Here is a 24,970-nt window from a genome sequence, read left to right on the forward strand (position 1 = left end):
GCAACCAGCTGAGGAAATAGCCTCTCAAAGTTTGAGTAGTAGTCTTTACTTGTGTGACTTTTAAAAATGAAATGATCCAACAAATAAACCTTTGAGCCTTCTGAATCCCTGGTTTTGGGGTGGGGGAACAATGCCTTTTCCATATATTTGGAGTGGAAAGGTACTACAAAATGTTCCCGGGGGGGGGGGGGTGTCATAATGCACATGCTTGTGGTACCACAAAGAGAAACCAAATTCAGACAGGTTGTGTGTATCAGAACAGAGTAAGAATAAATTCTCCATTAAGAGAAAATATCAGAATGTTAAGATTCCAAGTGACAAATCAAAGGTAATGATTAGCTGCATAAGCCTAGTAAACAAGTCCATTCTGCTCTCCAACTATTTACATTTAAGTAATTTATAAAGAAATAAACCTCTTGTAATGAGTTACCACTTGCTTTGCACAAGTGCACTCAACCTTCCAGTATAAATATTGCAGTAGTTTTAATTAAAGTTACATGATTTAAAAAGTTTTAAAAGCATCAGCTGGAAAAACGTGCACTTGTAAATACAATCATGTTTGGCCCAACCCTCATGAATGTGATTGTGATTAGCCCTGAGGAACCCTATAATTTTTCAGTTTCTTTATTCTCATCTTCTATGCTAAGGGAAAAAATCTCAAGCTTCAGGTATGATCAAATTTTGGAGTTAAGTGAATCACTGTCAACTTTTCAGAATTTGGTCTTCTGCATTAAAGGGATGTGGGCAAAGCAGCAGAATTATCTTCTTCCCAGGAACTCTGTCCAGACATATTTTCAAAGAATATGAATGGTGTGTAATGTGCCCCACAAATGCTTCAACTTATGTCAGACAAAAAGGGATGTTTGATGTTTGGCTCACCCTTCTAATGGCTCACCTTTCTAACACTTTAAGACAATGGTACGCAGGCTAAGACCCTACATGCCCGCAAACTGTCTCGCCAGAGTGGTGCATGCTCTAGTTATCTCACGCTTGGACTACTGCAACACGCTCTACGTGGGGCTACCTTTGAAGGTGACCCGGAAACTGCAATTAATCCAGAACGTGGCAGCTAGACTGGTGACTGGGAGTGGCCGCCGGGACCATATAACACCGGTTCTGAGAGACCTGCATTGGCTCCCAGTACATTTCCGAGCACGATTCAAAGTGTTGGTGCTGACCTTTAAAGCCCTAAACGGCCTCGGTCCTGTATACCTGAAGGAGCGTCTCCACCCCCATCATTCAGCCCGGACACTGAGATCCAGCGCCGAGGGCCTTCTGGCGGTTCCCTCATTGCGAGAAGTGAGGCTACAGGGAACCAGACAGAGGGCCTTCTCGGTAGTGGCGCCCGCCCTGTGGAACGCCCTCCCATTAGATGTCAAAGAGATAAATAATTACCTGATATTCAGAAGACATCTTAAGGCAGCCCTGTTCAGGGAAGTTTTTAATATGTAACGCTGTACTGTTTTTAACACTGATTGGGAGCCGCCCAGAGTGGCTGGGGAAACTCAGCCAGATGGGCGGGGTATAAATAATAAATTATTATTATTATTATAATGTGACTATGGAACATATAAAAAGACAGATTCTCACTAACTTGTTTACCACTGACATAACACTGGTTGCCCCACTTTCAAACAAAAGGCCCACAAGTTCTTTAAAAATCAGTGAGAGATGTAACTGTGTCAATCTGTTGCAGGACCATTTTAAAATAGTTTATTGTACAGTGGTACCTCGGGTTAAGTACTTATTTCGTTCCAGAGGTGCGTTCTTAACCTGAAACTGTTCTTAACCTGAAGCACCACTTTAGCTAATGGGGCCTCCTGCTGCCGCTGCGCTGCCGGAGCACGATTTCTGTTCTCATCCTGAAGCAAAGTTCTTAACCAGAGGTACTACTTCTGGGTTAGCGGAGTCTGTAACCTGAAGCATATGTAACCTGAAGCGTATGTAACCTGAGGTACCACTGTATACAAGTAAGTCTTTTCCTTTTGTGGGCTAGCATATATGTTTGAGCTTTCATTGTATCTGGTATATTACTATAGCTTAATTTTCTTGTCTATGATTAAAAACATCCAAGATGAAAAACTTCTAATTCTTGAAAGACGAATCTCTAGAGAAGAATCTTGTCAAGCATGGCTTTTCGCTGATGGGAATAGAAGCAGGAGCCATCTCTCTCAGGGATCACAGTTTATCCCAGTACATCAGTGGAAGATTGCTTCCAGAGTGCTTTTTCAGAGTGCTTTTTCTTCCCACTCCTTTCTTCAGCTTCTAAGGACAAAACATTTCTGGCCTTTCTTTGTCAGACCTTCTACTGTCTGATCAGCCTCACCTGGGGAAAATGTTCTAATCTCCAACTTAATTTCTTCCTTTACTTTTCAGAACAAAGCAATTTTTATACAAAAATAGTCTTTAGCCCCAAGGATATAGGGTGACATTAACTGCAAATTCTTTTCAGCGGTCTAGAGAATTAATTTCTCTTAAATTAAGAAATGTTTGAGCTTGGAAACACTGAAGAATCATTTTAGATATCAGATTAATAGGAATAAGAAAAAGAAACAATAAGGATAATGTTCCACACTATTATGTTTTACAATGGCCATATTGTATATTCACCTTCTATATAGTGATACTTATGCATGAAACAACATATAGGTAAAGGTAAAGGTACCCCTGCCCATACGGGCCAGTTGTGACCGACTCTGGGGTTGCGTGCTCATCTCGCTTAAGAGGCCGGGAGCCAGCGCTGTCCGAAGGCACTTCCGGGTCACGTGGCCAGCGTGACGAAGCTGCTCTGGTGAGCCAGCACCAGCGCAGCGCACGGAAACGCCGTTTACCTTCCCGCTATAAAGTGGTACCTATTTATCTACTTGCACTTAGGGGTGCTTTCAAACTGCTAGGTGGGCAGGAGCTGGGACCGAATGACGGGAGCTCACCCTGCCGTGGGGATTCGAACCGCCGACCATACGATCGGCAAGTCCTAGGCACTGAGGTTTTACCCACAGCGCCACCCGCGTCCCTGAAACAACATATAAGTTCTGGTAATTTTTCTGGCCCTGCTACTCTTTTGAAAAATTTAGGCCATTCAAATAAATCAACAAATGTGGGCAAATTTCTCGGCATGTCCTCTGTTCCTTATAAACTACACTGCTACTTGGAGGTATCACCAGTATGTCGGTACACAACTCTACCACTCATTTTGGAATTCAAGTTATTTGTATGGGATGTTGGGGTTGTTGGCTACATGTGCTGCGGAAACTCAGTCAAATGGTTAAGCTCACCAAAGGAAACAGCCATTTAGAAGTGTTGGCCTTTAGTAGGCCAACACCAACGTATACCACTATACACATTATTTACAGATCTTGCAAATAGTCTTCCCTCTCTGAGTCCAGAGAGGGTTCTTTGCTTCAAAGTCCTTGCTGTGTTAAAGGCCACAGCCACACCCAAAGTTCAATTGCTTTCAAAGTCCTGCAACTGATAGGGTTCTAAGCTCTGAAGACTGGCAATTTTCCAACTTCGTCCTCCTAAAACCACTTCAAATAATCTTCACTTCAATCCACAGTCCCAAGAGATAGCCTTCAACAATCCTTGAAATCTCCTACCATGAACTGCACAGTATGCTGTAACCTGAGTTATTTTATATCCAAAGTTACTTGCCAAATCTGCCCGGTAATACAGATAAGGGAGTCAAAAGATGACTTATTCCCCACGATGCACCTGCAGACATCTCTGCTGATTCATGGAGAATTAACCCATTAATTGTATTCCTTAATGTGGGAGAGGTGTGGGGAACCTTTGGCCCTCCAGATGTAACTGAATGACAATTCCCCTCAGCCTCAAGAAGAAGCATGGCCAATGGCCAGGGATGATGGCAGATGTAGTTCAGCAACATCTGTAGGGCCAAAGGTGTAAGAGAAAGATAAAACCAAAAAGATCATCTTAAGTGCCTATATTCCAGTCTTGTAAAATTGTCAGGGATATGAAACCTTCTGGAGGATATTGGTACACCAGAAGCAACAAGATAAAGTAGGAATATATTATATTAATATGCTGGGACTGATCCTCAGATTGCATAAAGGATGGAATGAATTGAAACAATTTCTTTTCTTTGACATGTTTTCATGGGCTCCACAGCTCCAGACCCTTCGAGGAAGATGCATTTAGCCAAGTCTAGTAACATTTGTATGATGCAAGTTAACCAGCAAGAAATTAAAATAATCCTCTCTAGTAAACCGCTGGTCGGTTTAATCCGGCCCCTGTGGCAGTTTATTTCCTGAGGTAAAATCCTAATCAATCCTAAAGGTCAACAACTTTGGTTGGCCCTGTGGTCGGCCCTCACGGCCTTCCACTTAATCAAATCTGGCCCTCTTTGAAAAAAGTCTGGACACCACTGAAAGGAAGCTAAGGAAGGAGAAGGGAATCAGTTGAAAATATATGAACATACCAGCCTGTCATATACTAAGTCAGACCTCTGGCTCATCAAGCTCAGTACTGTCTACATTGAAGGGGTCCAGGGCTGTAGACAGGAATCTTTCCCATTCCTATCTGAGCTATTCAGAGATTGAATGTGGAACCTTCTGCATGCAAAGCATCTGCTATGCCACTAACATACAACTCTTCTCTAATGTTCTTAAACACACGAGTTCCCATCTGTTCTGCTTTGTGTTGCAGATCCCTCTGTGGTCAAAAGAAGCATCATGGAAGGGATGGAGCATGTGCTCTACCACTAAGCTAAATAAACACTAAGGCTTGTTTTTAATTGCTTCACTATCATTTCCTGCCATTTATTTATGTTCACTTGTCAGAGGGAATAATACTAGAACGCCAATACTTCGTCACAGAAAGTAACAATAAAAGCAAAGCAAAAATAATGTAAAATCCTCCAACACCCTTATGCATTTTCTGATATGAAATCAGAGCAGACTATATTAAGAAAGCCTGTGTCTTTCAATCTTTGTCACCCACAGTAAGCCAGTAACACAAAGGCGATTTGTTCCTCTAGCACACCATGAGGACTTCATTCTAAAAGCACACAGGGAAGTCCAACACCATTTTGAAACGATCTCAGCAGAATGATTTATGGGGAAATACGAACATGGTTTTCAAAGCAATTTCTTTCTTCTGTGTTCCTAGTGTGCCTGTCATACCTTCTCTTCCCCCTTTTGCTGCCTTTTGTTTTCTAAAGGTGACCACTTTGTTTTGTATTCTTTTATCACATTCTACTTCATACAAAGTCCTTGCAGATCTTTAAAAAGAATTTGTCTGAATGGGACCAACTTACTATGTGAACATTCTGGGCTTTGGAGAAGTTTCCCCAATGTATAATGCAATGCCCTTTATACAGAGTCCTAAAGGGTTGGAAAAAATCTTCTCTGACCTCTCCATTGTTGAAGGTTAGTGACCATGGCAGAACGTTTGGCATTTATAGTACCAGGCAAAATATTTTATATCATGCACACGCACACACTTTTACCAAGGTGCAAACAATTCAAAAGGTCAACAGAAAGCTAAATATTTGTAGCGCTATACTAGCTACAGATCAAGAGCAACACCAGAGGCCAAGACATATTTTGTATAAGCCCTAATACACATTGAAAGCAGAAATACGGGTATGATCTCACGAACTGCACAAGAAAGAATCTTTGCAGTACTACTAAACCTATTTTATTTTAAACTGGAATTAATGATTGCTTAAATTTAAAATCAAACCTCCCAAGTTTGGGAATGCAGAGATCCACAGAACTGATACTCTGTTTATTGCATGCATACTTGCAGAGTAACAAAGCAAGCTTCAAACATAGCATTCTCAATTTTGGGTCCCTAGGTGTTTCTCGACTACCACCCCTATCATCCCTGATCGTTGGCCATGATGGCTGGGGATGATGGGATTTGTAATCTAACACCAACATCTGAGACCCCAAGGCATGGAAAGGCTGTTCTAACAGTTCCCTGGCATGTAAAGTAAACAGGATTTCTGAATGCCACCATTTAAGCTTACCATTGAAGAAACAGAATGGGTTCATCCCAATAACAGTTCCAGTTTACAACGATACAATTACAATTATATTATTGCTCCTTCAAAGGGGGTGTCTTGCTGTTTTTTGATGACAAATCTTAAGTTTTGTGTGCTATCCTCTTCTCACCTAATTTACACATGAGCGAGGATGGAACATGGACAACATGATTGACTCCTGGGTGCCTATTTCCTCTTAAGCCAAGTAAGCAAATGTATATCCCATAAGTGCACAACATAACCACTTAGTTCCTAGGCATTCAGGAGGCTTTTTCAGATGTGGCAGCTGGTGTTTAATCAAGATCCAGAGATTCTCATTACTGTGTGACACACAGCAAGTTGTTGGTTTTCCTTAAGTGGAATATATTTTATTTATACTATATAGACGCTTGTGCTGCATGTCATATCCTAACTAATTTGCATTAACACAATATTTAGATTGCCAAGTTAGATGATGGAACTAAAGGTTCAAAGTTACACGGGAGGTTTTGTTGAAGGGAATCATAACAAATCTTCAGTATTTTGAGTTTCCCATGAACTAGAGGTTTATATTATTCTTTCAGTTCGTGGGAAACTCTCAGATATTGTAGCTTTGTTATGATTACCTTCAGCAATCATATGATTACCTTCAGCAAGCAACATTTGTAACACTTGCAGCTACAAAGAACCAAATAAAAACAAACCAGTTGTGTATACGAAGCACTAAATGCTTAAAATGCTACCACCAAGTGTGACTTAATTCATTTCCATAGGCCTTAAACGGGTGTCAGGCCACTTAAGGAACCATAAGCAGATGCTAGGAGAATGAAGGAAGAAATGGAAACAGCGAGACTTCAGCAAATCAGATGTTATAATGGCATGGCACTTTAACATACAAATTGTCACTGGCAGCACTTCAGAATCCTGCCTATAGTGAGGGCAGTGTGTAGTGCCCTTGACATGTTCTTCCAACCACATGAGAACCACTTAACTAGGAGTGTCTTCCATACAGCAACCCTTGACTTGTCTTTCTCTGTAGCTGAAGATTAATATTTTTGTGTCTTTTTCTGACTAGTCAGCTATTTAGTTTCAATAGCCAATCTGGGATTCAGCACCACAGCATCTGAGACTTGAAGAAGCAACTTAGAGGGTAAGTGGCAAGCAAATGCAGATATAAAAAGTAACCTGCAACGTTAACAAAAATGTCCTCCGATTTTATCACTTGATGGAAAAATCAAACTCTTTAGGAAATAATATCCTTTATATCAAGGTCAAACATTTCCATTTTACTACCTATTCAGGCAATAGAAAATGTTTCAGAAGAAACAGCCCTGCAACATTTGGGACAAAATGCCTCCCTGCTTTTATTTTAAATGCAGTCCTTTCAATCAATATAGATCTCCTTTATACTAAAATTAATTATATTAAAACTTTTTGGACATTTTAATACATGATGCACTAGTGTATGGCAATTTCATTTACCAAACCTTATAAACATGTGATAATGATATACTATAAACTACTTTTACCAGTCTTTCAACTCATTAACATTAGCTAGCTAACTAAAAACCTTTTAATTGTAGACGTCTGGTATGAACCAAAAATACTATACCAAGTGCTTTAATATCAAATGTCAGTATCTTTTTATTGCTACCTACTCAGCAATATTATAAGCAGAAAACACCATTCTAACACAAAGTTAAACCACTGCAATATTGAAAAGTAATAAATAAGAGGTGACATGATAAAATTCTGCAATATAATGCACATGATGAAGCAAAGACATGAGACAAATCTAGCTGACAATATCAAGGAGAAATTAGGTGCTCTTGTCAATGTCTTGATTTCATCTTCAATTGCCACCTTTTCAAGGAATTCCCTTTTTATCTTCCAACTTTACTACGGCAGTTACTGATTCCTGATAGCAGGTAACAAAATATTTATACAAGATGCAAAAAATGATGCAGCACTTACACAGATAAAAGAGAGTCGATTATTCAAACAAACAGATTCCTACTGAATTTCAATAGATAAAGATCAAAAAACATTTCATAGGATTAACCTACCTCTACTTTCAGAGTAGCACTATTATTCAAAAACCAAGCATTAGTTTGTTAAGCATTTTCCAGGAACTCCATATTGGTTTTCCTGTGCTGGGATAGAAGGATGTAATTTAACCTTCTTTGATTTATATATATTCCAAAATGAGGAATACTAAGTTATCCAAATCACCTTTTAATTTCATTTTTGAGGAACAACCTTCTATGACCCTTTGAGTGATCTTTTCCTTGCCTCCACATTTATATATTGCCTTTCAACAAATAGTTCTAACTAGACTACATGGCAGAATTGGGCGGCAGTTTTAAAACATTTCCTGTTTTCAGTAGGAATGTCACAAAGCCTCTTTCTTGAATCTTGTAGGTCTCATTGGACAGATTTAAATGGCTCCTTGTTTTTAGAATTCCTTGTAGAAGAACCTTTTGTAGGTGATGTGGGAATGATGATGTAAGGAATTTTCTTCACTTCTTTGTTTTCGTTTCTTTTTTAGGAATCAGGTAAAGACACATCTCTTCAGACAGGCATTCAGATGAGTGGTTGAAGTAATTTATTAGTAACTTGTTGCTGCTGCTTGTTAATTGGATGCTACTGATTATTATGAACTATTGGTAACTGTTCTTAACTTTTACATATTATTGCTATTGTGTTATCTACATGAGTTATGCTATTTATTATGCTGTAAACTGCTATGTAGCCTTTAGATAAAGGGTGGCATGTAAACTTAACAAATATGGGTGGGAAACATACCTAGCTAACAGCTTGTGTTTGTAACTGGAAATTAGTCAAACAGTGGTACCTTGGAAGTTGAATGGAATCCATTCTGGAAGTCCATTTGACTTCCAAAACTTTTGGAAACCAAAGTGCGGCTTCTGTTTGGCTGCAGGAAGCTCCTGTGGTTAATCGGAAGCCACAGAAGACCCGTCGGATGTTCGGCTTCCAAAAATAGTTCACAAATCGGAACAGTCATTTCCGGCTTTGTGGCGTTTGGGAGCCAAAACGTTTGAGCACTAAGCTGTTTGAAAACCAAGGTACGACTGTATTATGTTGCTTCCCAGTAGGCAATGGTGCAATTGGATATGTGCAAGCACCTAAAAAATAAAGAACCTCCAAGTGTCTACTCCCTCTTCCCACATCATTCTTTAAGATTAAGGCACTTGTGCACTTGTGGCATTACCATCAATTTCTCTCTCTCGCCTTCTCTGCCCCTCCCCCCACCTTTGCTTTCTTCACCATCTAGCCTGATAGAGAATTCTGGATAACTAAAGAGCTTGCACACACTATCTTGTGATATTTTGGTTGGCCTAATTATGGTATTGCCCCAGTATGCATTTTGTTTTTGTTTTCTTATGGACCAACACAGCTACCTTTCCTTTTTGTTCACTTTATATATATTTGCTGGCTCCAATTATTATGACAATTAACACTTCTAAGCCATCCACTCCACCAAGTTTTCTGAGCAGCTAACATAATGGTAGGATTAAAAATACGATTCACAATTTGAACAAAAACAGAGCAAAATCACAAAGTAAAAAGCCCAGCAAAAAGCCAAAGTAAACCTAGCAAACTGGAACTTGGTGCAAAAACTGAAGCACCCAATGAACTGTAATTTTAAAAAGACCTAGAAAAACACACACTCACCTGGCACTTGTAAGAGCACAGCGTAGGTGCCAAGTGAGTCTATCGGAGGAGGGCATTTCAAATATTACAATGGCCAAGACCACTTTTAAACCAAACCCAATTTCTAAGAGGCTAGCTGAACCATCTCACACTCAGATTAAGAATGGCCTGTTTACATTTATGTAAATCATTCCTACCCAATTATTTCAGCTACTCCACATTTTAGCACTTGGAGAAGTTCCGGGACAGAGTAACTCTACTAGATCATTGCTTTTATGATTTCACATAACTTCTACTTGATAAATGTCGGTGACCGTTCAAAAGACAGTTCTCTGCAAAGTAAAGGTAGAACAATTTACACACCGTCTGTCAGGTCAAGTTTTATTCTAAATATAGATTCTGCCAGAAGCGTGCTAGTGTATTTTAAAATACAGTGCACAGTAGAAAAGGTTATATCTAGTGCTAACAAATACTTTCAAAAATAGTTAAATTAATTAATTATTTGTCCAAGTCAGAAGCCAATTGGGCAGCATGTTGGAGATTTCAAAATGTGCCAACTCTTTACTTTACATTCATTACCTTAATTTCAGCATCAGGAGAGGCATATGAATCCACAGATTCAAAGAACCATAGAGTTGGAAAGGACCAAGAGGGTCATCTAGTCTATCCCTGTACAATGCAGGAATTTTTTGCCCAACCTGGGGCTGATCACCTATAATTCTGATAGAATCTCAATGAGCGCCTTTTATCGGAGTTATTTCACATATTGAAGGGGTGCACCTGAAAGTGTTAGCCACTACAGTGTATGCATTGCTACTAACCCCCTTGGTATAGTCATTTTGATCTGTTATTATGGGAATAGTGAGGACCAAATTCTGCATTATTGAGAACAGAAAGAAGTTTGCCATAATCACTGTACTTATTTCAACCATAATCAATCACTAAGCACCAAAGGCAAACAGAACTCTGTGTCAATTTTAACTAAGTCACAGATCATTAAGGGCAGCCAAATTCAAACAACACCAGAGCAGAGCAGTGTTCATTTGTCTCGTACAGAATATTATGTTGTAATTATTAGCAAGGGGAGGAGCAGCGTCTTCCCCTCCCAACTTTTGCTGAACTATCAACCTCCAAATGTTTGGTAACCAATAATTCACCTCTAGTCCTTTGTAGAACTAATTCAATACAATGCTTGAATTTCCAATAGAGGAAATGGACATAACATAGCTTTCACTCTGTAAATTTGTAAGTCACTGTTCAGTCTGCATCTGACAAAAGGAGGCCCTTTGAAGTGTGTGCTGGGTGTAAAATACGGAACGCTCAATAAAATCTTTCAGAATTTGTGAAATTGGTAGATTTTTACCATAGAGCGGGGTGTAGAACTCTGATCTGTTTAGCGGACTGAAGAAACTTTAAACAGCCAGACATCCTTGCCTACCTTATAACTGGTATTTGGCTTCAAGAATTGATAGTTATATTTGCATTACTAAAATACGGACAATACAAGGTACTGTACAGCCATACTTAAGAAGCCTCCTCTTAAGACAGATTTGATTAAAAACCAAAACGCTTCCTTGAGTGATATACAATACTGAAACACTATTAGTATATTCTGAATTCATTAAGGCTGCCTACTTGCTGCAATGGATTTGACAAAACTGAAAGCCTAACAGCTTTTCTATTTTAATGACAGGCCTGATTTTCAAAATAGGAATACATATCACTGCATTTTTCATTCTGATCATCCTTTATGAGTAATTAAGATCCCAATACAATTCTCTTTTTTTAAAGTAGCTTTAACTATGAAAGCTAGCTAGCTCTCTATAAATATGATATTTTAAACAGACGTCAGAAGCAGGCTAGTAAATCAGCAAATTGAGGTGAGGGCAGCAAAATGATTCTCTGTATCATTAAGGTAGCACAGCCAGTTTCCTATGTCAGCACTTCCAAGAATTTAATGGTGTTTCAGCTACATAGATTTAGAAAATGGGGGTGGGGTGGGGGTGTTGTAAAAAAAAGTTGGATATTATAATAAAAATCTGCAGCTTTTGTCTGTCAGGCAAAAGCAGGTTTAAATCATGCATCAGAGAAACGTGGAGGCTTATCTGGCCTAATTCTGTCCAGCCTGGGCTTCCTATTACTTTGCCTTTTCAAAAACCCAGCCGTAACATAAAGCATTACCCTGCCTTATACAAAAGTTAAACAGGCTCAAGTCACTACACAAGCTATGATACAGGGGTTGTGATCCAGGCTTTGGCATCTTCAGGCAACTCCTAGGACAAGCCACCAAATTCATACCTCACTGCCTCAACCCACACCAAATTCTGTCTAACCAGAAGATCGGATAAGGAACAAGGAAACAAAAGACATGCATCAAAGCAAACTGGAAGTAAGGAATCAGCAGGCATTTATTTAAAGGGGTCAATTCAAGTTTATTTACTTTTTGCCATAACTACAAAGTGACTCAATGTATGCAGCGATTGCAAAAATGCATTAGAAATCTGTGGGAATGGCATGAAAAGCAAGAAGCACCCTGCATACAAGTTTCTAGTTTGCAGGGCAATATTAGCTCACCATATATGCACATGCACGTCTCTGGTGTCAATTGCCATTTACGCTGTGTTGCCATAGAAACCTTAAGACAAGTTGTGAAGATCACAAGCTGTCAAAACTAAATAACTGAAAACTGGCAAAGGGAAGATGATAGCTTAACTGCAATAGCACCAAGAATTCCATTAATTGTACAGTTAAATGATGCAGGCTTATCACAGACACAGGTGCAATTTAAATCAAAATGTTTTTAAAATCCACATTAATGAGCATTTATTCCAGCATGCCTGTGTAAATTTCAAAACACGAAAAGAGCTGAATGATCAGAATAAACACTTGTGGTATTTTGCTAAAGCATAACCCTAAACATATTGTTTTTTGTGAAATTTATACTCAGTAATATATGACCTAAGCGCAAATTCTGTAAAACTTTATTGAGCATTTAGTATTTCTGCCAGGAAGAGACAAGTAGCTGTCATTTGCAAAACCTGGCCCTATAAGCAGTGGTTAAGATTAAGAGCTACCACTATTGAAATCTCTCTTCAAAGCTTTACCAAGACTGTATTTAAAACTAAATTCTCTTATGTTTTAACAACTGTGTTCTGTCTTTCACAAAAAGAAATTACAGAGCCAAAGCATAAGTTCCCATGCAAGTAAATAAATCCAGCAACTATTCATGTGTATACATATAGCCCTCAAACCTATTCTCCTTATAGAACTCAGGTGTAATTCAGCTATGCTTTACTTAGAGTAGACCTATTGATATTAATGAACATGTCCAAGTTAGGTCCACTAATTTCATTTGGTCTACTGTGAGTAAAACTTGGTTGATTATCATCACTAATACAGAACCAACCCATTCCAGCTCCACAGCTATTAAAACACAGACATATTGATGAGCTGAGTTGTTGTTTATTTAATATCTGTATTTCGCTTCTCCAACAACAAATGTTGAGCTCAAAGCGGCTCACATCACAACAGCATTTTTTAAAAAGTAACTGCACTGAACTAAAAACAAACTGAGATTTAAAAATGTCTGAATGAGAGGTATTGTCCATTTGATCAGCCTATTATATACAAAAAGTGAAAACAAATGCTTGCATTGACTAGGGGGAAAGCTTTAACACATGTTTTTGAAAACAGTCTCACTTCCTGCCCTCAGTTTTACTTTACACAGCCTGCTTCCAGAATATTATTATTAAGAATAACAATAATAGCTTAAAGTACAATGGCATTGTGCTTGCTCTTCCCTTTGCTATACAGTGGTACCTCAGGTTAAGAACTTAATTCGTTCCGGAGGTCTGTTCTTAACCTGAAACTGTTCTTAACCCGAGGTACCACTTTAGCTAATGGGGCCTCCCACTGCCACCGCACCGCTGCCACGCGATTTCTGTTCTCATCCTGAAGCAAAGTTCTTAACCCAAGGTACTATTTCTGGGTTAGCAGAGTCTGTAACCTGAAGCGTCTGTAACCCGAGGTACCACTGTATAATGACTTGCAAGCATAAGATAAGAAATACCCACTGGCCTGATCATACATAACACCAAACCATGGCTTAGCATAAACCTGGCATGTGTGGGACTCTCAGAAAGACATTGCAGCCACTTTCCTCTTCCTTCATTTGCTCTGCTGCTGTGTGCTGAGCTAAGGCTTGGTTTGACTTAACCAAGGGCTCACGTGTAGCTTTCCCACACAAACCATGAGCTGCAAATCCTAGGACAAACCGTGGTTACAGCTCATAGTTTGTCTGGAGACAGCTAAACCACAAGCCTGAGGTCAGATGACACACACTAAGCTAAGCCATGGCTTCCTCTTCGAGAGGTTGCACATTTACTTGTGCATGCTAAGCTATGATTTGGCTTAACCAACTTACCGGTAGTTGGTCTCTAAGGTGCTACTGGACTAAATGTATGTAGATACTGCTAAGCGATCTCCACATTAAAAAAAAGAAGTGCAAAGGACATCAATAAAGGTCAGTATGTTTACTACTGCTCTTATGATGCTTACTTGGCCTGCAAAGTGCACATTAATAAGCAGCAATATTTAATATGCTGTCAACATAAATTATCTGCAGGCTTGCCATCTATTTTATACCCCAAAAATAAGGGAAGGAGTAAGAAAAATGGGGAAATCGTATGAGACAAAGCTAAGCTGAAGGAAAAGAGAATGAAAGGTATTTCCTTCAAGAAGACAGAAAATGTATTTGAAAATGCCTACCTTTGTTAAATGGAGTAAGAATGATCAGAGGAAGAAAAATAAAGCGACACAATAGAAAATACATGGGTACATCGCAGAGAAGGTAGGTAGGTTTTAACAATAAGCTTAGTGTGGTGTAGAGGTTAGAGTTGTGAGACCAGACACAGCAACAGAACATTGCTGATGCTCAACTTGTGTAGATTAGCAAGAATTCTAGTTTACATATAGTAGCAGAAGCCTTAAGTTTCTTTCTTAAGCTTCACAAGCAGCTTCTTTCCCAGCTAGCTTTTTCCTTTCCTTCTGTAAAAATGAATTGTATAACAACAGTGCTTCTGCTCCACAAAAATAAACCTTCTAATTTCCTTCATCCTCAATATACACTAACAGCATTAGCAAGATCTAAAAATAAAGGATTTTTGCATCTAACAGAAAATCAATATCTTCTCCTGCAAACTGGTGTAAGCTTCTTTCTTCAGCTAAAAATGCATTTTATTGATCAGATATTGATGTTTGTTAAAGCAGTAAGATTTTAAAGACACAATTGTTTGTCTACTGAGCCAGACCAGACGATATTGATACCTGCCAAGAAAACAGCATTTTATCAACCATCACAATGATATAAAGTATTTGAGAATAGTCACTGGAGGATAAATGTTACAGACTCCACTGAAGAACTCTCTCTCTCTCTCTCTCCCCCAAGGGTGACAAGCATGCATGCACGTACATACATAGTAACAGGATTAATTAACTGTCCATATTCATAAAGTGGGAAATGTTTGGGATTCAAGCCAATTGGATGAAGTTACTCTTTGATTAAAATGTTCTATGCATATTCTGTTCTCTGGCACTTTCAATGCTAGCTTAAGAGTTAGTACTTGCAGTCATTAAGTTCTTCACAAGAATCAGGAATGTCTCTGACAGGCTGCAATAACTTAATTCTAATTGAGCAGCAAACTCAGTTAAAACGTGGAGACAACAGGAAGCTGTTTGAATATTCACACAAACACTGGGGAAACTATGAGTAAGTATACACAAAATCACTATTATCAATAGCTAAATCAAGACTGTTCTTCAAACCTTATTTCAGTACAGTGGTACCTCGGGCTACATATGCTTCAGGTTACATACGCTTCAGGTTACATACTCCGCTAACCCAGAAATATTACCTCGGGTTAAGAACTTTGCTTCAGGATAAGAACAGAAATCATGCTCCGGCGGTGTGGCAACAGCAGGAGGCCCCATTAGCTAAAGTGGTGCTTCAGGTTAAGAACCATTTCAGGACCTCTGAAACGAATTAAGTACTTAACCTGAGGTACCACTGTACCTACTAGTGGGATAACCAGAGGCAAAGAGAGATTAAATTATTGTACCTTGTTAATATGAACTGTAACCTCTCCATAGATGGGCTGTGCTACATGGAACATTGTCAGCATTATGGAAACTTTCATAAATATTATTTTCTAAGGAAATCATCAAATCAACTAAATAATAATCAAAACTGTTTTTAACAGATCCATCCAAGTCACTATTGGCCATCAGAACTTTACACAGGCACAGCAGTAGAGCCAGTCCAATATTGTGCCAACACTAAGCTCCCATTTCCTGGTCCCTGCCCTCCTGGTAAACAGCAGTGATGTGCAAAGTTGGGAAGACAGGAGAGCAACGCTGCCCCACTCAAGCAGCTAATGAACCAAGAATAACTTCACTTCCAACTAGAAAGCAATTAAATATTGGGCAACTGCTGCAAGACAAATGTGGGATGGAAAATATTAAAGGTAAAGGTAAAGGTACCCCTGCCCGTACGGGCCAGACTTGACAGACTCTAGGGTTGTGTGCCCATCTCACTCAAGAGGCCGGGGGCCAGCGCTGTCCGGAGACACTTCCGGTTCACGTGGCCAGCGTGACATCGCTGCTCTGGCGAGCCAGAGCCGCACACGGAAACGCCGTTTACCTTCGCGCTAGTAAGCGGTCCCTATTTATCTACTTGCACCCGGGGGTGCTTTCGAACTGCTAGGTTGGCAGGCGCTGGGACCGAGCAATGGGAGCGCACCCCGCCACGGGGATTCGAACCACCGACCTTTCAATCGGCAAGCCCTAGGCGCTGAGGCTTCTACCCACAGCGCCACCCGCGTCCCATAAGCCTACGGCACCCGGTATTCCCAGGCGGTCTCCCATCCAAGTACTAACCAGGCCTGACCCTGCTTAGCTTCCGAGATCAGACGAGATCGGGCATGTTCAGGGTAGTATGGCCGTAGACTCAGGGTAGTATGGTATTAGTTGAGTGCTATTTCCATACGATGGACAAAACCTACTGATCACAGATCAGTAGTCAAATGCTTTTGTAATGTAGGGATTACACAATCACCTGTAACAAGGAATAAATGCCGTCAGACAAACTGAAACAATCATAATTGCCACAAGCTGTCGATAAATATAAACATGTGCGCACACTGTCCAGTATTAAACAGGGCAAGAATTTGCAGGCGGAGCTCAGATCTCTCATCCCTGGTAGTCCTTGGTTGTTAAGAGGCATACTTGGCTTTATGGCACAGCGGGGGCTTGGCTAACATAACTATTAAAATTGGGAGAAAGTGGTATGTGCAAACTTGCACAACTAGTATCTAGTATTTGACTCATAGTGATTCAGATACAGTATTTAGTCTAAAAGCAAAATGTGTATTCTGACCGCAAATAACTAATTGAACCAACCTTACCTTAAAGGGGGGAAAGCTAAATAGGCTTAAGGTAAACAACCACAACTGCTCCAAGATAAACAAGAAGTGCCTGTTCACGATCAACTACCGGGATATTTCTGCTTGAACAACAGAACTTCCCCTCCTCTCCCCTTGCACCTTCCCCAAATCTGCTCAAGGGGGCTGTGGGAACCCCTAGAACAAATTTAGGGGGGCAGTGAAAGGAGATGGAGGGAAAGTTTCTTTGCATAGCCCAAAGTCCTTGCACTAGTGGATCTATTTAGTTGGATACTGCCCATTGTTCCTTATGGGTTAAACTGGTGAAAAACATGATCCACATTAATGAAAGCAGAATGCTAAAGCTTTTGTTTGCAAATAAGTATGCCCAGTGTTAAACTGTTACGTCACCAATGATCCATTAATCATGGGGGCAATTCAGCAGAATTTAGGCATTCTTATCTCTATGGATTGTGCCTACTATCAGAAATAAATATTAAAAGTTGCTAGACTAGTTTTCCCTTAAACATTTGCTCTATCACAACCATGAATGCGCTGACATAAAGACAGCCCAGTATCATTAACTCATGCTTTGCATTTGGGTTGCTTGCAACACATTTTGAAAGCTCAGCTTGAACATGGTCCAGAGGCAGCAGCAAGTGCAGAATGCAACTGCCAGGGTGGCATCTGGGGAAGTAAGATGGAATCATGCAATACTCATCCTAAGAAATTCTGCATGGGCTGCTGTGTACTATGAAGTCTGACTCAATGTATTACTAACGCCCTACAAAGCTCTAAATGACTTGGGACCCAAATATTTGCAGAAGAATGGATGCTGGGTGTGTGTGTGGCTACAATCTGGGATTTTTTATGTTTTTTGTATATCCCCTGGTGGGCTGGGTAGGCATACAATACATTGTACATTCTGCCAGCATACTAGCACTTCTCCCACACTCAAGTGCAATTGGAAAACTGGATTCTTCTGCCCCCCTGTAGACTTCAGCATGTTATAATTGCAGAAATGACACTTTGCATCCATCCACGTTGGAACATTTTTACTTGCCACAGGAACATTAGAGGGCAACATATATATTTTATATCCTACTTTCCAGAATAAAAATCATCACACAGCAGCAAAGAAATATATATATAATCTAAGCACATACAATTGCAGTATATAAAATTATAACAATCTGGTATCATTTGGAGCAGAGTTCCACAAAAGTGGGGCCACCACCGAGAGAGCACTTGCTCACCAACCTGAATACTCTTACTGGCAATCACATAAGCAGGGCCGCTCAGAAGTGGATAATAAGGTGCAGGCATGCTGGTATGACTGAAGGTACCTTCATAGTCAAGAGTGATTTGAGAGCAATTTATGCAACAAGCATCCTCAGATAAAACTAACACTCATCACTGCAAGAGAGATTACATGAACTTAACTCATGGGCTTTAAAGTACTCTTGAAGGAACTACAAGCAAGGCTACTCATAGTTTGTATCCAAAAGTCTACCACACACCTTCTGAAGAAAATCATATAATACATTCATAAATTTATTTGCCCTGTTTCATCTCAATTTGACTATTCCGGTGTTTGTAGTATTCTGAGCCTCTCACCAAAACTACGAGCCATGTGACCACACAAGAAGATCAAGTGGTTGTGATGGGGAGCCAGGCCCCTACAATGAGCACAGATTGTGAACTCCTCAAATGTCAGTACATTTTCCAGTAATCTCCCGCACACATGAGAACTGGCAAACTACAAATTCCAACTGTAATGACCGTCAATATTAGGCCCCAAAACCATATTATTCGAAGTTCTTAGAAAAAACATGTCAACAACATTTATACAATTTTATTTTGGATTACATAAAGTCCTCTTACAAGTATTAATTCAACAAAAAACTGCTTTTTGAATTAAGATAAAATGAAAAACAAGCTAAGCCTATTTTTATTGCGTATAAAATACTGCAAAACGTAATGCAATCAGAGAGCAAAATCCTTCCTCTACTTCTTCCCACATCCCCTGCAAATCTGCACAGGAGGGTCCCTCGACCCTCTAAAGTAGAGTTTACAGGCTCCATGGGAGGCTAGAGACACGTCCTGTTGTGTAAGTAGAAGCTTGTTCTACTGGATTTTACCTAATTGTTTTTTATGAAAGCATGCCCTTTTCATATGAAAAGATTATTGACAATCAATGCGTCATGTGAAATGGACATTATCTAACTGATCTCCCAAGATTGTGACAAATACAAGAAGAATGGGGACTAGCATTCTTTTGTGTAACATAGATAGGCAACTGTCTCTATAAGGACTCTGACGTCTCAAACTAGCCGAATCTCAACTTCCTTGCTGAGCAACAAGGGGCTGCTGTGGAATGCCCTCTTAGGCATACAAAAATAATCATATACTTGGAATCCAAGCCGCTATGTATTTTTATACATACTTATTATTGTAATTCAATAAGTTCATCACAGCAAGTCTTTCACAGCTCAAAGTCATGTCTAACATTTCTCAGATTTTGAACCAATGGCATTTTAGATTGTTTGCTAATATCACTAACATTAGGCAACACCTCCAAATTCAAGCCCAGCTTTCACACTATATCAGCACTTCTTCAGCAGCAGCCTTAATTTTGAAAGGGTTGGCATTTTCCCCCAAGTGAATAGGCTTATGCAAGCAAGTACAGTTCTAAGAATTAATATATCAATAATCATTTAGTTTTATAATTCATGTGCAGCAAAAGGTAAGCAAGGTGAAAGACACGCACCAAGATCTTCAACTGGTAGCAAACTTGTTTTAAATTGGCTATTAGATTATTAGAACAATACAAGTTACTCAAGGAGACTACAGTGTATTTTTGCCTGAAGGGACACCTAAGAGGAGAATGAATGCACATATACAAATAATGGGTTGTATCTGGGGAAATCCTGTCACTGAAGATCAGATGAAAAGATTTTATTAGAACTCCTAATAGTCCTACCTACAGGTACAAGAGTGGTGGCCAACTTAAATGTCTAACAGTTATAACAGGTCACTCTCAATCAACAGAATAACCAGTTTTATTATGACGTAAGATTTCTCAAGCTAGAGTCCACTTTATCACATCCATGAAGTAAGATCCTCAGTTGTGCGCATGCACACACATGGTGATGGAAGGGGGAGGTTGCAAGCAGTGAAACTAGGAAATGACAATTCAATCTGAAAAGGAATGTATTATGTATGCAAGGTACACCTGCATGTCTTATCACCAACCAACTTGTTTATATTGAGTTAACTAAACGCTGTAGTGGGAAAGGAAGTCATTGTCTCTATTCAGAACAAGATGAACAGAGCTGAAAATCTTGTAATTCAACAGTTTCACCCTGGAGCATCCTTTTAAAATTCCTTTGTTCAAGTACTACCATCTCAGATTTGTATCCATTGATTTATGCAGGGACTAGCCTGTTTGTCCTATGCAGAATGCAGAAGAGCACTGTAATATTTGATGACCAATATTACATTTTATGATGAGCAGGTGAATGAGCTGGTGCTGTGCCCAACATTATCATGTCCTGCAATGGTATTGATAAAGAAGATGTAGGGACAGAATAGACACCCAGGTTTGTTGCAGGATTTGGTTCCTGGGCTTGATTCCTTCTGGGCCCTCTTGATGGTGAACAGTTGTTTCAGGTTAGGGTGCTGTGTGTAAGCAAGAACAGGCGTGCTATCCAAAGCTTAGCAGAGGAGTTATTGTTGTCCAGGATGGAATATAAATCCTTGATGAAACACTGGGGTTCTTTTAGGTAGGAGCTAGAGGTAGCAACAAGTGATGCTCTATAATTTTCTCTTCTGGTCTGCCCTGAAGTAGCTTATTCCTGGGTGTCAGTCGGTTCACAATCTGTTGTTATAAATTATGATTAGCAAATTGTGCTAATTAAGAACCCAAGAACTTCAAAATTTGGCTATAGCTAAAATAAACATCTTTCCACAGCTCCAAGTTGGTCTGTAGCAGTCAACAAACGTTCTTCTGACTACTCATTTTTTCTTGTTCACAGCTCTATCTTGGCTCCAAATTTTCAAATCCTTACCAATAGCCCTATTTTATACTTTACAAGTTTCATATCAACCTACAGACTGCACACACATTTTGCTAATCTGCCAAGTGTAGCAGCTTTCCCAGCTAACCCAAACTTAGAAATCAAAACCTTAAAAACAGCTTTAGAATGTTCAAAGAACTTTCGACACATCCGCTCTGTAAACCTTATGGTAACCCTGAACAGTAGGTCCATATTACATCCATATTGCAGTGGAGACCATCAGAGAGATAATGGTTTTCCTGAGGCAGCCTTTCTTAAACCAGTGCTCTCAGGATATTATGGGCTACAGCTACCATCTTCCCTGACCATTAGTCATTCTGACTAAAGGTGTGGGAGTTGTAACTAAAAACATCTGGAGAGCACCAAGTTGGAAAAAGCTGGCCTAAGGCTACTTAGTGAGGTGAATGATTGATTAAATCAAATGAGAACTACAGCTTGCATGCAAACTACACATTTCAAAAGAAGGTACTTCCCAGTTCATATTCTTCACCACTATACTAGTTCCATTTCCTCAAAGGTACAAATAAATTCAATTTCCTATTCCAGTCTCATTTGGATGTCGAAAGAGGACAACTCTACTCCAGTTAAAGCAAAACAAAGCACACAATATACAGTACCGTATTTTTCGCTCTATAACACGCACCCGACCATAACACGCATGTAATTTTTAGAGGAAAATCCGTAGGCATGCCACCCGTAGGCATTTCCTCCATAACACGCACAGACATTTCCCCTTACTTTCTAGGAGGAAAAAAGTGAGTGTTATGGTGCAAAAAATACAGTACTTGATTCTCTAAGGACAAACAGAAATGGAAACAATATTAGAAAGAAAGTACAAGCACCCAAAACTTCAGTGAAGGAACAGCTGCAGTCCCAAATGGCGAACCTAAAGTTTTCCAGCAGATTCTTATTGAATCTTGTTTAGAAAACAGAGGAATGTCTCCACAACAAACTGCCAAAAAATGTATCACTGCAATGATTGTTATTTATTCAATGACTGTTAAGCTGTTTTTCTTTCATTCATTTTAACTATGCTAGGTGTCAGTTCAACATCTAAGATCATGCTCTGTGTTTCCTTGCTGAGTGAAGTGTGGCCTGTATCCACAAAGATCAGATCCTTTTCAGTGGTAGCACCAATCTCACACTTATCCCTAAGAAGCCTACTCAGCTCAAACACTGGGTATTTTCTGATGTCTCATGATGCCATCTACCCGGTCCTGGAGAGTCTTGTCAACTCTAACACACATTTTCATGGAGCACTGGGGACTCCAGGGAGGATGGGAATGTTCAAGAACTGCTATCCCAAGAATGCAAGGGCATCAGATAGTTTCCACCAAATGTTTCTTCTGGTTTCACACATCAAGAATAGTCTTGTACACTGATATAAATTTACTACTCTTTAATCCTGAATTGGAGGACAATGGACCACTTGACTTGCCCAAATTTGTAGATTTAAGTGACATCCACACGGAAACTTCAATGGCAGGATGTTCACGGGCTTGCCAAGCAAGTACGGTATTTTTTATTGTTAAGAGCTCTACTCTTCTCCATAGCCTGAAGAAGGACAGAGCTCTTTCCAATATTACATGGCCTCAGACAGTTGAAGCTTGGAACTGGATGGAGTCTTGACTTTGTAGTTCCACTAGGACTAGAAGCATCTCCAAACCCGAGTATGATGGCACATACAAGACCCCACACCTTTCTCACGAGAGATATAAAACATTGGCCTGCTGCAAAGTACAACCATAGTTTGCAGATTCCTGGATTAATATTTTTTTACAGAACACTGTCAATTATATGCTTATTTTTAAATTCAGAAAAAGAACCCTTATTCTATATAACTTGATTACCAACATAGCTGGTTGGGCGACACATGGATCTGGTACAGCTGAGCCCTAAGTTTCAGATCAATACAAATATCTGATATTCTGCTAGGCCATTCACAAGAGTTAACAATCTTCTAAACCTTCTTCTAAATAAAATTTCTTGCATGAAAGAGAAATAAGCTACTCAGGAAGCAGTTGTTTCCAGATATGCTCAAATTCAATAGCCTGACCTTAGACCTCTGGGACATGCCCAGGGCTACAGGTTACCCAGTGACCTTTCATGTCCAAGTACAAAACAGCTTCACCGTGCCATTCAAACAAAAGTGAGCCACAATTTGTAACAGGAGAAACATTTGTTCCCTTCCCTCTCATCTTCTGTAATGCCACCATTACAGTAGTACTAAAATGGTAGTACTTCAGTTGCCAGAGTAATTGCACTAGAGTTTCCACCACTAACTACAACAAAAATGTTTTTTGTTTTATGTTGACTATTTAAAATGTTTCTTTTAGGCAGCACTGGAACAACTCATACTACTTTCACAGATACATTTCAGAAACTTTAAAAACCAATCCAATTAAAATACATTCCAAATTAAGACCTAGTACAAAAAGCAAGAGTAAATACTTCTGCATGCAAGGCCTATTTATTTGTGTGCCTTTAGGCATTTCCCTTACAATACCACTGTGTTGCCCTACAAAGAGTAACCTTTGGCAGGTACTAGACCCAAACATTACCAAGAATTTCAGTTGCATCATCAAATGCAACAACAGTCTTTTCATATTCAGGACTAAATAAACTGTTTTTCCTTCGTGAAACAAAAGCTAGATTCAGAAAGTTAACTCAAAGTATCCTGAAATATACTAATTGCTTGGAAAAGAATTTAAGATGTCAAGACAAAAACCTCAATGCAAATGCCAAAGCCCACAAGCCTTTTCTCACTCCTTTTGATTGCTGAAAACTCTACACACATCCCATTCTCTACAAGTAAATACAAAAGTACTTTTGAAAATACCTTCGGATATGCAATCTAGGCTTAAGAAAAATGTCCACTGCTGACAACCAAGTTGGTGAAAAGGCAATCAGGCAAGCAGACATGTGCACACAGAAAAATGAGGAGAGTGAACAATTCAAGTACAAGTCTGAATATGTCTTTTAGATGAACATGCTCCACTTGTCTCAAACGTGTTTCGAACTTGGTGTTTGTTTAGAGGGATACTTCAGTAAACTCTCCCCCCTAGAATTTAGGACTGTCCAAATTTTGTTTTCTACCTCAGATGCTAGCTTGGCTATGTTGCCAGTCTTGAAATACGGCAGCCATGCCATGTACCACAGGAAAAGCATGTTTATATAGCTGGAACTATGCTATTCTGGGGCTTGGCTTAGTTTGAAAACAGGCATAGGCCCTGCAATAAGTGCCAAGAGAGATTGTGCTCTGTCTTAAGTCCTCAGAAACACACAAGTAAACAAGCCAGTCTCAGAAATCTGAGCAATTAAAGGTATCTGGTCTTACTTGGAAGTTTCTCCCCACTCCTTAAACATTCCCTTCTAAAGTATGCATCCTGAGAGATACAATTGATAAACAGAACTCACTTTGAGTATTTTCAAAACCTAGGTAGACAGTAAGTATGTGGTCTTGATGCCTGACCATCAGCATTCCTCAGTTCAGCTAAAGGTGGCATTCAGCCAACCAAATTGTGAGATGAGTGGTAATTTGGGCAATAGTCTTAGGCTACAATCTAAACACTTACAAGAGTGTGAATGAGTGAACACAGTAAGAATAACTTCTGAGTAATCATGCATAGGATTAAACAGTTAACAGACAACAGAAACAGTGTTAATTGTGCTTAAAAAGGAAGGCAAGCCATTAAAAGACAAAACAAATTGCTCGCCATTTTCTTTATTGAAAAGGGAGGTACAGTGGTACCTCAGGTTAAGAACTTCATTCATTCTGGAGGTCCGTTCTTAAC

At 39.6% G+C, this 24,970-nt stretch overlaps 1 protein-coding gene and 1 non-coding gene across 2 annotated transcripts in view; both read right to left on the reverse strand.

Annotated features, from left to right (window-relative positions):
• ZFAND3 (zinc finger AN1-type containing 3) overlaps nt 1-24,970 on the reverse strand; it is a 135,945-nt gene that overhangs the window by 107,010 nt on the left and 3,965 nt on the right. The window lies entirely within an intron of this gene.
• Nucleotides 16,546-16,664, reverse strand: LOC144327359 (5S ribosomal RNA). Its single transcript, XR_013392452.1, has one exon. It is a non-coding gene; the product is annotated as a 5S ribosomal RNA (ribosomal RNA).

The sequence above is a fragment of the Podarcis muralis genome, chromosome 3, assembly GCF_964188315.1.
Source record: "Podarcis muralis chromosome 3, rPodMur119.hap1.1, whole genome shotgun sequence".
Classification (NCBI taxonomy): Eukaryota; Metazoa; Chordata; class Lepidosauria; order Squamata; family Lacertidae; genus Podarcis; species Podarcis muralis.